A 13,827-nucleotide genomic window follows, 5' to 3' on the forward strand; every position below is an offset into this window, starting at 1 on the left:
AGCCAGCCCAAAGAACTGCGCAGGGCGCATAGCTGGATCTGTTCACGATTGGGCAGCCTCCAGGGACATCACGGCAGTTGCGCGTGTCAGATTCACGCCGATGGTTATCTACAGATTCGAGCGTTTTCAATCCCTTTCAAATTTTTACGGGGCGAAGTCCATTATCTCTGTACTGAAAAAATAGACGAACGCGCCGGTTTGCAATAATATAATAGATTGGCTTGTGGATAACTACTCACGTCGAAAGTGCATTCAGTGTTGATGGGGTGACACTCAGGCAGATCCTTAACGCCTTAGTTGACCTCTAGAGGTCATTTTACTATGTAAAGCATTTCGTGATGATTTTATGTCCACATTGACAGAGCCAGTTTCAGCTGTGGGCTTAGCGTTATCCACACATGTCTCATGTTGCTTGGGTAGTGAGTTTAAAGTGGTCGTCAGATGCAAACGATGGCATGCGCTGATTAGTCAAAACGCGTCATCTTTGTAAGACCGAGATGCGTTTGATAAGTGAGTATCGCAAGACCCCGAAAAGGAAGAAGCATTTTCCGTGACGAGCCTAATCACTGGTCGAGACTCGTGCAGCGTCGCGGTTGAATGGATCCGAAGGGAGACCGAGAGAGGCGGCGTTACCTCGACAGCCTCAGCTGGTGCGACAGTCAGCGACTTCGTCTGTAACGACCCAGGTGGCCCGTCCCTGCAGACTCGGGTCAGTGGCATGCAGGTGGTGACCCAACCGACTAAGGTTTCGGGGCAGCAGAAGGTGTGTAGATTTTGGATACTTATTAGCGGCCTGTGTGCAGACAGGGGGGGGGGGGGGGTCCACTTTTGTGTCATCTTTGCTTTGCATTTCGTGGGGGTGCCTGTAACTGCTTTTCTCGTATACGTTTTGACTGTCATGTATTGGCTACCATTCATGTATTTTGCTATCTTGTATTGAGATGAGCACTATATCATGAATCGACTAGAGGTACCTGGTAGACATATCCATATCTGTACCTGCATCTGGTGACAATACCGCTCATCTTGACCCCCGATACCCAACGTGGCCCTAATGGGCATGACATTTGAGAGTCGATTAGTACTGAATGGGAATACAGCAGCGTTGTTTTCGACTCGAAGGCGATAGGACTGGCCTCTCCGGACCGGTTCCAACAGCGGCGACCCCCGGTACACATCTGGAGCAGCGGTCGGACAGAGCCGCGAGGTGGCGAGGGCGCCCACGTGGCCGGTTCGCAGGTGCCGGGCTCTTGGGATATCCCTTGACATGATCTATCTCCGGCGGCCCCGACAATCCGCAGGCACTGGTTGAAGTACCGCTGCCACGCGCCGGATGCACGTGGGGAAGTGAGGGAAGACTATGTAGTGGCACGCAGGAGACGTCACGCATTGTCCACTGAAAAATCTCAGATGCGGTTTGCATTGAAATGGAAGCTAACACAAAATGTCAACTATTTTCGAAGCAAGGCGTTTCCAAAACACCAACATGTTGTTGCCGAGATGGCATTGTTAATGCTGCCTCGGTGCCGGAGAGGCTCGCCACCTTTTATTTTTACTGATATATCTATTCTTAATGTCAAAAATTGCTCTGCGTGTTTTACAGCAGATAGAATCCCCGTTGAAAGTGATATCATTAGCCTTGTCTTCTCTTGACTCTCGAGCTCCGTCGGGACTGTGTGACTGATGCTGGTCAGAGCTAACCTCCAAAGGACCCACATGGCGAACCTCCATTTAGATCCTGACATGATGACACGATATCAAATTAAAGTCAAGCTGAAAGTCAAACCGCTGGGGTGCCGGCTAGCGATCGTCACCTTTTTTAATCGCCCAACATCTGGCAACTTTAAGCTAGTTCTAAAAATCTAGCACCTGCCGACGTTTCCGCTTTTGCAGCAGTGATTGGTTTTTGTCACCTGTTCGCCATACCTTTGGCGGATGTGCCTCACTCGTTAACCTCTCGCCTCGCACCTGCTCTGTGCCAAATGCATCTGGACGCAAAACTCCGCTCAAACCCCCGTCAGCCCAGGAGCCAGCCGTGTCTTGGGGACTGGCTCCGATCACAGGGTCGGATCACCTTCACCCCACCGCCAGCAGTGCCGCGGCCTTGGCAAGCTTGGCGTGCCGCCGCCAGCGCTGCTCTTGTTAAACGATGCCCCATGCGCAGGGTGATGGAAGCACGGACCGAAACGCGTCCAAGGCCACCGCTGTGCGGAAAACGCGGCGGGAACGCGGTCGCCTAACCGGCACAACTGAAACCATCTCAGCGACTGCATGGCCCACTCAAGTGATCCGACTCCAGAATGGCTACAGTTCAACGGCCCGGGCGCTGTAAACCCGCGGATGTATCTGACGGAGACCAAGAGGCCGAAAGCAAGCTAGTTCTGCGAATTCCGCGAAGTGTTTGGTCCAGAAGCGCTAGGCGGCCCAATACTGGCTGAGCGCGTCTGGAAACGCGCCTTATTTTATACGTTGGCTGAGAACATGCATGATAAAGCGTGCGACCAGCTGAAGCGATGCCACTTTGCTATACATTTTCCATTTATGCATAACAAACTCTCCCCGAGACTGTCCATCTTTATCAATAATATATCGTGCACTCTAGACAGCAGCCTCAAACTCCAATAAAGCATAATAAATGAGCCGAATACTTCATTCGAGTTTGTGGCTCCCGCCACGAGTGCACGGTACAAAGCGACACACTATCAGGAGCAGAGGTTTGCAGTGAAATAAATCGCATTCAATGCCGAAGGCGCTTCGTAGTAAATATAATGCTTATCTGGACACGTGTATAATCGCGTATCACCGAATATTCGTATTGTAAGGAAAGTCACCCGTGGAGCGTGACGGCCACAGCCTAGATTGCTGTCAGCTCCAAACACTCCGTAAAAATGTTGCATTGCATGTGAAAGTACTGTCCGTGGGCCAGCTGGCGGCGAGAATGGATGGCTTAAATAATGGAGCTAAATTCTCAGTTATCTGATGCTAAGAATATGAATGTTTTTGGTTCTATACAATAAAAACCTTCCCATCTGCCATGAAATAAAAAAGACATTACGCAATGTGCTTCATCCAGTGCCTGCTATGGTCAACAAAATCAAATCCATACATAAGACAGTAGTATTAGCTTTTACCGCGGAAAAAACCAGGATAATGGAGATATCGTTAGGTTGATATTTCAGCCACATGCCTTTATCGAATAATAACAGAAGTGAATTCAAAATTGCCTGCCGATGGTCCTACACGATTTTTTAGTTTTTTTTAAAGAGCAAGCCACAATTTTTATAGGACACCAACATTCAGGGCATCAAACAAAGAGCGATTGCCAGCCATTACCAAGATACAGTGCCTGTCCAAGAATTACAATGCCTGGACATACGTGTACATGCAAACGAATTCAAGCAACTAGGCATCACGCATCACGCTTCATTCGAACATGCAAGCGGGCTGAAGTAAACAGGCATCACACATCGCGTACCAATTATACATGCAAGCGATTTCAATTGTGCAGGCATTGCGCATCACGCGAAAGGCATCACTTACACATGTACACGATTTTAAGCTAGCACACATCACACATGAAGGCACACATCACGTTCGCATAATTGGCCATGATGAGCCCTGTATGTAAGATTTGGTCCAGTCTCCCAGTTTTTCCGAGGAATAAGGCTAATACTACTGTCTTATCTGTGTGACTAATGCTTCTTGCTAATGCACTGAAGAATCTAACTAAAATAAAATTCATGCTTAAAATAGGGAATGACAGATTTCACTTGGAATTCCACAGAACTATGATATATTGAACCAATACGAGGCTCACCTATAAGAATATATGACATATGGAAGCCATATAAATATCGGCTCTATATAATGTTTTCTATTTACCCACCAAAATATGCAATCGACAGCATGGCCGTGTTGCACCGATTAACTACAACAAACTGGAAACTGCCGCAAATTGCGTAGCTCTTTCCTCTCGCGAGACGCAGGCAGGCGCCGCCATGATGCACACTCGCGTTGGATCTCATTTCACGGTGGATCCATGGATTCAACCACCGGCACGGCACCATGATCACCGACCGGTCACCAGGGGAAGGTGGCCTCCACATCTCCCCGTGCGTCAGCTGCACGCCCAGGCCTCTGCGCCGGCCAGCCTCCGGCGCCGGCACACCCACCTTCCGCATACAGTCTTGGCTCCCCGGCGGCGGTGGCAGCTGCGCTCGCGTGACCCGCGCCCAGGTCAGTCAGCCGGTCAGGTGACCTCCGGCTCACGCTGGCCGGTGTCGCCGCCGTCCCGGCTCTTAGGTCACTGCAGCGGCGGCCGACGACAGCCGCGGCGCTGCGTCGGCACCGTCGGCCCGTCGGAGGGGGGAGGGGAAGGGCGACAATCAGCACACGGCGGACGGTCGGGCGCGGAGGGCGACGTCGACGTGTCGGGCACGAGGGCGAGGAACGGAGAGTGACGGACCGACGGTGTGACAACCGGGCATGACATGCTGACAGACCAGATGACATGTTCATGGACCACACGACATGCTGATGGACCAAATCACATGATGACAGATCACATGGCATGCGGACGTGCCAGGTGACATACTGACGGATCACATGACACATTGACGGATCACATGTCATGATGACGGATCACACGGCATGATGACGGATCACACGACATGCTGACGGACCACATGACATGCTGACGACCACAATACATCGGGCGGACACGGCGACCAGTGGGCATTGCGACAGAGGTACACAGAAGCACGGAGACACGCAAAGTGCGTTTATGACCGCACGGTACAGGAAGCTTTTGCAAACGTTCCAGAAGTTGTACAGAGATAACCTGAGCCCAGAATTGCTTTTAAATCACGGATGGCGATACGAGCCAATCAAAAATATTGCTCACATTTGCTGGTTAAGCTGTCCTGTGTGGATCTTCCACGCTTCCCCGGGTAGACCATCTGTGAGATCCAACGTAACTCATGTAAACATTGGGAGCTGCGTCGGGCAAGACGCACCCTTTAACGCTTGATATAGCATTGCCTGCACATGGAAAGGCTAAAAACTTTGAATGGCATGTCAGTGACTACCGTGATTAATGACTGATCCGAGATTAATTCCGTTTTCTTGAACAACAGATGAACCTTTGAGTGGAATCATGGCGAATGCACGACATATGTGGTGATAATGTTTTGCGATGCATTTTGCAAAATATATTTTCTGCGCACCGGAGTGTACATTTACGCACTACCTTGCACATCCAGCATTCCTTGATAACAGGAGCTCGCACGTTACTGGGTACCATGGATAATATCTCGAGCGCCTACTACCAATTTTAAGTATTTTGCCCATCATAGGAAATGACAAGCATGTTTTTAGAATTCATCTCGTTCGCTATACCCCTTTTTTAGAACACTCTTGTAGCATTAAATGAACGCATCTACGCCCGCGATTTTTTTGTTTTTACGATATTGCCAAGTATTAAATAACTTATATTACGTTGTTTATATACGATATATATATATATATATATATATATATATATATATATATATATATATATATATGCATAATTCACAATAGTCAAATAATGGTACTATCTAGAATTTGACATATAATGTACTTATATCATATAAAACTAAGCACTTAGCCCGCCGTGGGCAGCGTGTTCGTCAATTCGGTGTTGGCGTGGAAACCAGAGTCCTTTTGGCCCAGTTTTTGGTATGGTATATAACAGCATTGCATGTTCCAATGCATCTACTTTCACCTGCCTGCCCTTATTTGTGCACTGTTGGCTGTTCTTTAGATACGCATTTATGCCTGAAAAAGTTGGATAAGCGAGGTCACGTGTCCGCGTTATCCAGCTCCCTTGAATACGTCCTTGACCACGACAAACACCACCGGATCCAAAAGACTACGTTGAGATTGCCCCAGATTTACGAAAGCCCGTTGTATATTCGCGGGGCGCTGAGAGCCAACTGCTCTAAAAATAATGCATTCTGATGGTTTGTGGCGTGGGTCCTGCGCTCGCAGCGCAAGCGATGTGAAGCTGTTTCGGGCACCCAGACCACATCACATGAGTACGGTGGCTCAGGCTCAAATGGCAGATTTACTGTGGCGTTGATCGCTAGGCAGCAATGCGCACGAGTCTCGTTCGTGCCACGCAAAACGGGTTAAAAAAACGTCACACTTGTAGTAGTCATGCCAAGTCAGTGGTGGACGCAGGATTTCGTCGAGTGGGGCAATACTGTGGGGCACCCTGAAGACTAGGGCCCCTCCGAAAAAACCTCGTATTTCCGCCACTAAATTTCAGATTCTTGTGCATGTTATTTGGTGCACGGAAAGTTGCTGTTGTGGGTTAGGGCGTATAGCCTCTTGGGCTCAAGCGTGCATCCTAGTATTGGTGCCTGAGGTTTCGGTTTTCCGCCTTTCTTTTCTTCTTACTACAAAACATTTGATCTTGATCAGGCCAGTACGAAGCGGGCGTGGAAAAGGACAGGCTTAGCATGGAGTAGTAGACAGTTCACTTTTGCGTGTTAGTTGTTAATTCTGCTAAAGCCAACCTAAGAAAGAAAATAAATGTAAATAGGTAGAAACAAAACAGTCCAAAACGACGCCTTCCCAGTCAATGAACATACAACCTGGTATGTCACATCCAGCACCGTAGACAGTCTAGTGTGTTTTTTAGAGCTGCACTTATAATCATGGACGGTGCTTGGCAATCAGGAGCATGAATTGCATGCAATCACCGTAACGTGCGTCTGATTCCTTTTTTATGAGGCAAACACCATCACAGCTTTCCCTAGCATCACCGCACCGCACGTCCTCGAGACTCCCTACGTCTTTCCAGTTCTCGACCCATTTCAGATCCCATACCCCAATGAAAGAGAACAATCTACGAGTTGCATCTTTTTGTACTGCTGTTGCAAACTGCTCTTCTAGTTCCAATCATTTTTTCCCTAACTACAGCAGAAGCTACCGCTAATGTATCGTTCAAGGACCGATTTATTTATCGTTCAAGGACCAAAACTATTACTACTGGGCAGGGACTACTGGGCATCCATTCTGACCTTCATCTCACATACCGTACTTTCGCACATAATAACACACAACACGTGCACATACGTATATACACATACCGATGCATACACATACAGGTGCACAACACAGACAAACACATTTGCCCACACATACGCATACATACACACACAGGTACACAACTGCACGCGACACTCCGAACACACCCAGTGCACGCACAAGTATCATCGCATGAACGGGTCAGTTCGTAGCATCAAAATTACACGTCCGTTTCATTTACGGGCACGGTTTCAGACGCGACAATTTGCAGATACAACAATTGAAACATCAACTCCAGTTAACCTTCATCATCCACGTTGCAGGAAGATGCCGCGAATTTGCAGCACCTTACTCTCACCAATCGTACTCTTTGTGTTGCTTATCACCTTATGCACGTCATACATCATGCCTTACCACGATGGAACCGCACTCATCTTGTGCACAAGGTCGGTAGGCATTGCGAAGTCTAACTTCCTGGATAAAGTGCACGCTCTCCCGTCGATGGGGATTCCAGAGATTCTTTTCATACAGTCGTTGTCATCATCGGGCAGGACAAGCATATCATTTGTCAGCCTGTGACACGGATGTTCTTTCGTGCTTGGTACCTTCATACTGTACCTCATGGTTAAATCCATTCATCTAAGACGTCGTGGTTCGATGTTAGTTTTGACCAGTATAGGTATGACCGGGAAGTCCAAAGAGCTCCAGTTGGCACCCGTAGACACGTGTTTTATACACACCCTAGAGATGTAATGGCTTTGTTGGCAGGCCCGTCCAGAACCTGACAGGCGTATTCTAAGAATGATCTTATAACCTATTTGTAGACGCTTACCAGAATAGTCCAGTCGGCACCACATTCCCGTCTCGTCAAACATTTCGTTAGTGGGATGCGTTTCATAGCCCTTGCGCGGACATACTGAACATGTTAACTCGGGCTAAGTTTGGAATCTAGCACAACCCCAAGAAATTTTACATTTTCCACATACGCGTCGGTTCATTGCTAATAATTCAGGAAGGTTTTGTAAATCTCTATTTTTCATTTAGCGGCGGAACGTTATCGTATTACATTTTGGTGGCGTAAACATGTTCCTTTGCCTCCGCCCATTCAGCCAGCGTGCTCAAGGTCACTTGCATGATCTGTGTCAGTTGTTGCATTCCTCTAACTGTCACCCTTAGTGCACAATCATCTGGACATATGACCTGTGACTGATTGCCTCTTCAAAGATACCATTAATCATCAAATTGAACAGCTGGGGAGAGATCACACGACATTGTAATAAACCATTATTTTCTTGCTAAAAACATCTGATAACTGACCACATTTCACTTGGAATGTCTAATCCCAAATACGCCTACATGAGATACATCAGGCGTCCTCTAAATCCGAGGCCACGCAGCTTTCAGAGCAGTGCTGGGGTAGAAGCAAAAGTATGCGCACTTTCGAAATCAAGGAACGCTGCCCAAGCGAACTCCTTATGAAAGGATCCTCTCCACACCTCAGATTCCAGCCTTACAATATGGTCAGCAGTGCAGCGGTCCTTTCTAAAAGCGCACTAATATTTTGACAACAAAGCCTCTTTCTCAATATACCATGACAGTCTTTCTGTCACTTTTCTCTCCATGAGCTTACTAAAGCAAGACGCTAATTGCGCGGGTTTATATGGCTCTGGCTTCTCCGGCACTTTACCCGGTTTCAAAATTGGCACAATATACATTTGTCTCCACTCCTGCGGGAAATATTCGTCCCTCCACATACATTTAAGCAATTGTAGAGCTGCCTTTAACTATGATTCATTCATGTGTTTGAGAAAAAAGAACGCATAATGAATCATGTCAGGCCCTATCGAGGTATTCTCACACAGGCTGGTCGCGCGTACTAGCTCGTCCTTTGCAGACAAGGCATTTTGTTCCATTGTTTGCAGATGCAAAGTCGGGCATATTGTCCACCATTGTTTCACGCGATCTCTGTAAACCTAGGTCGTTGTTCAATGTCGATGAAATGTCGGAAAAGTTTTGTCCAGCAGATTTCCGGCCTCTAAAGGGTTGTCGATGATACAAACGTTTTGTTCCATTCGTTTGCAGACGCAAAGTCGGGCATATTGTCCACCATTGTTTCACGCGATCTCTGTAAACCTGGTCGTTGTTCAATGTCGATGAAATGTCGGAAAAGTTTTGTCCAGCAGATTTCCGGCCTCTAAAGGGTTGTCGATAATAATTCTATTAACTTTCAGCACTGGAAGTGGCCTACTTACCCTTACTTTCTTGGTAAATCTCCGTATAATGTACCTTAGTTGCACCATAGGTGTTCTATAATTAAATAAACTGACCGGCTTTTCCCACGACTATTTCTTTGCTTGTCTAATAATCTGTCGCACTTTCGCTTTTATTTTCTTCCATACCATGAGTAAACCAGCGTTTTGTCGATCTCGACGGAAACGGCTCGAGGCCAGTTTCCTGTCGGCAGTTGCCTCTTTGCATTCTTCAGTCACCAGGGGTAACTGCATTTCGATTGCCTGGTTTTCTTAGGCATGTCGTTTTTCGCTGCACCGACAATAATGCCAGTCATGTTTTTGCAATTTCCACTCCCTAGATCTCTATGAGAGTCGAGCGGACATCTCTACCTAAACCCGTCCCACCTCGCTTCAGTCAGATTCCATCCACAGAAAAGATCCGAACTGCGATGATTCTTCGGGCCCATATCAATTTGTATCTCGATAGGGAACGGGTCACTAGAATGTTGGTCAGAGTCTGTTTTCCAGCTAGAATTTTGACCCATATTGCTGGATGACACCGTTAGGTTTACATGTGAATGATGCACGGTGTGTTCGCCCATCCTTGTGGGGCTGCCACCATTTAACGCATGTAATGCATGTTGCTGGATAATTTGCTCCCAAATAATGCCCTCCGATCGCACCGGTCCGCTCCCCACATCACATGCCGGCTACTGACATCCGTACGAATAATTATGGTTGTGACAGGGCGGTAATGATTTTATCTAAATCTTAATTTAAGTTTTCACTACGTGGTAAATAAAGAGAAAAATGGGCAGTCTAGTCTCACCGACTCTCATCAAACAGGCCGCCGCTTGCAGGGACACTTGTAGTTGTATCGAATAATGTGGGAGGGCATTATCGAGATAAATACAAACGCCACCCTGCCTCCGGGCAGTGTTTCCATAAGAAGTATAAAGAATGTAGCCGGGACCGTTAAAGTCATATACGTCTGTTGGAAGAAAATGGGTCTTTTGGATGCAAATCAGCTCGCTTGTCGTCTCCACAAGCAAAGGTTTGATATATGCCTATCGCGATATTATACATCATTATTATTGCGAGTTCCATTGCATTATTTGAAACAACATTCGAGAAATACTTGTATCAGGCGTCAGCCGAACGCTACTCGGCCAGTATTCTAATCCTTTGCCCCGGGGGCTGAGACGCGTCTTGTGCCGCGTCCGTCCTGCGCAACCAACCGTGACGACCTCAAATTGCCGCAGGGGGGGGGGGGGGGATTAACCCGCTTGCACAAATCGCCTACTCGCCCCTGAGAGATAGACTGTACCGCTGAGCAAAACAGACGAATGACACGGACAAAGACACTTTCCGAGAGCGGAAAGTGTACATTTCGATGTAATATAATGCATGCCGCAGCCAATACGAAACATGGCACACATAAAAACAGCGATAAGTGATGTACCTAACAGAGATACGAAACTAAAGCAACAAAAAAGACATGCTTGAATCCTTGATGTGAATCTTCCATGATTTGGATTATTCCCGAAAGTCGATAGCATCATATCACAAGTTTCATATGTAACAGACGCTAACGGTCCTTCCATAATCATTTTCTGGAAGCTTGAGGGTTCTTCTTTCCCTCTCCAGAGATCGACTAAGACGAGCTATCATGGGGAACAGAGACAATTTTTATTTTTGGTCCACTTTGCTTTCATATCAGACTGCTGCTTCCTGTTGTTACTCGGACTGCGGACCACACCCGAGTATGTTTGTAAGACAGAGGTGAACAATTCTTTTCATACTGTCTCCTTGCCTGAGCATGCTACATTTCCTGTTCTGTTCTAGCTTTACCTATTTCTTTTTTTCTTTTTGCCACACAACACACTACCTGGCCAAACATGTGTGGCCAGGTTTGCCACAGCTCCGGAACATTGGTAGACGCTCTCCCTCATGTTTGGTTTTGCCGCAGATCAGGCAGATTTGCTCGTTTTGGCGTATAATTTCCATGTGACCAAACATTCTGTATTTGTGGCAAATCATGAAATTGAGAATGTACTGGCGTACATGGCATGTCACATAATCCAATTCCAGTTTGCCTGACCAGGTTGGTTTGTCAAAGGACAGCGAAATGGTGGAGACATCTCCGGCCTTTGTTTTGATTTTTCTGGTGAATCTTTTAGCTCCTGGCACCGTAAACTCCTCAAACAAATCAACAATCTAACTTTTAGTCAAGTCCAGTAGGTCAAATGCATGCATAGTTAGTTTTCTTTGATGTGTCCGCCTTGATATCTAGCTGCACATCACATTCCTCACCCTGGAAGGTCATTCCTTTCAGAAACTTCTCAGTTCGCGCTTTGGTTTGCTTTCTCAACCTTTTCATTCCCTCCAAGAGCATTTTGAGTACACGGCTATATCCATGGCCACCCCTTACACTTAAGTGATTGTCCAGATTTTAGCTTTATTCTTCGGTAAGAACACAAGTTTTTACCCGATGGTTCACGCCAGGATCTCTTCACTACTTCTTCTGATCTGGCTCGCATGATGGGTCGATGAGGACCCGTCAATCCCCCATCTCATCACTCACACCCCCCACACACCCACACTCATACACACCCACGCCCACACCCGACACCCACACCCCACACCCACACCCCCCACACCCACCCACACACATACACCCCCCCACACCCACACACAACCCACCCCACACACCACCCACACACACACACAACACCCCACACCCACCACACCCACACACACACACACACACACACACACACACCCACACACACGCGCGCACGCACACAGCAGCTCACACACACGCACACACACAAAAACTATCACTACTGTCTCTAAAACCTATTATCCACTTCTATGAATAGCCAAAAAATTCACCACCGTAATTCAAAAGCACCCAGTATCTTCTGAAGTTTCTAATACGAAATTAGAAGCCAACGTCAGATATTTCACAAAACACTCTCCTGCGACCAAACGCACGTGCACCCCGCTCGACACCAGGCCGCGAACTGACACACGGGAGCCCACCATCCAGTGCTCCACCCTAGAAAACTGGGCGTTCTTCACATATCGACGAATGGAGCACGCTCACTTTTTCTAGCTCATGATGGATCCCGTCATTTTCATGCTGAGAATTTCGGAGAGTACATGACAAAATGAACGCTGCACAATACTACGACGAGGTTGCTCCATGCCATGTTGACCAGCTTCGACCAGTTGTCATTTGACTGTCCCATACCGATATGACCAGACATATCATCTGTCTGGGACCCGCACCAAGTGCCCCTGGACTATGGGTCCAGCACTTCCCTTAGCGATGGTTTTCAGAGGTTTTCGCTATAATAAATTGGCCGTGTGCCGTCGTGCCTTTTCCGGACATAGCTTTCTTCGGGTGGTGAATCACGAGCAAATAAGTTGGCGTGAAAGATTAACTCCATGACCAACCACGTTAACAATCACCAATTTAAGTAGCTATGGCCGCTGAGGTGCATTGCATTCCTGCCGATTTTACACCCGGCGTGTCATAAATAAACATAAATACAGGGGTAGAGGTTCGTGATCCACTACTTTTATTAAGATGGTTTTAAGGTAACGAATGCTGTTGGAAATATCCTACGTTACGTCTTATATTGAACTGTCAGGCTGAGTGAATCGGGGGGGGGGGGGGGAGGGAGCGGGGGAGGGGCTCACCACTCCTAACTCCTGAGAAATCGAACGTTCCACGAACATAACTCAGGTAAATACACACCGTGACGGCATTGCAGCAGCACCGACCGGACGTCCTGCTATCACCACCCACTGGGAGAAGGCGTGGTGGAAGTGTTGCCGTCTTTGCTTTATTTAAGGCTTAATAACATTTCAACAGCTTCCGTGATGTGTGCATTAGGATGTGTTTGTATCCCGGGTTGTGAGAACAGCCACATTTTAGATAAATTATATCATTTATCTGACAGGCACTGGAAGTGTGAACTTCATCAGGATTTGGAAGAAAATTCGGTTTGGAGAAGTGCAAACACTCAATACTGATCGCCCAACAAAAGAATCCGACCTTCCATCATGCCGCCGACATGAAGCCTGTTATGACATGAAACCTTGACCTCATAATACCTGTATGCGTGGACGTCGTGACAGATATAGGCCCAGACGGTTCTATTTGTGCAGCATCCTGTGAGAAACTCCAGCAAAATACAGCAGAAGAGAGGGATCCGACGTCGCACCGCGAGAACTCCAGCAAAACACGGCAAAAGAGGGGGATCCTACATCGCATCGCAAGAACCCCAGCAAAACACGGCAGAAGAGGGGGATCCGACACCGCATCGCGAGAACTCCAGCAAAACACGGCAGAAGAGGGGAATCCGACGTCGCACCGCAAGAACTCCAGCAAAACACGGCAGAAGAAGGGGGATCCGACGTCGCATGCAATCAAATCGCTTCGTCCCCAGTAACGATAGTCGAAATAAAACGGGCGAGGCATTCCAACACACATTGCCTGACTGGTGCCTTC

The sequence above is a fragment of the Pollicipes pollicipes genome, unplaced genomic scaffold (assembly GCF_011947565.3).
Source record: "Pollicipes pollicipes isolate AB1234 unplaced genomic scaffold, Ppol_2.1 Scaffold_5724;HRSCAF=6776_pilon_pilon_pilon, whole genome shotgun sequence".
Classification (NCBI taxonomy): domain Eukaryota; kingdom Metazoa; phylum Arthropoda; class Thecostraca; order Pollicipedomorpha; family Pollicipedidae; genus Pollicipes; species Pollicipes pollicipes.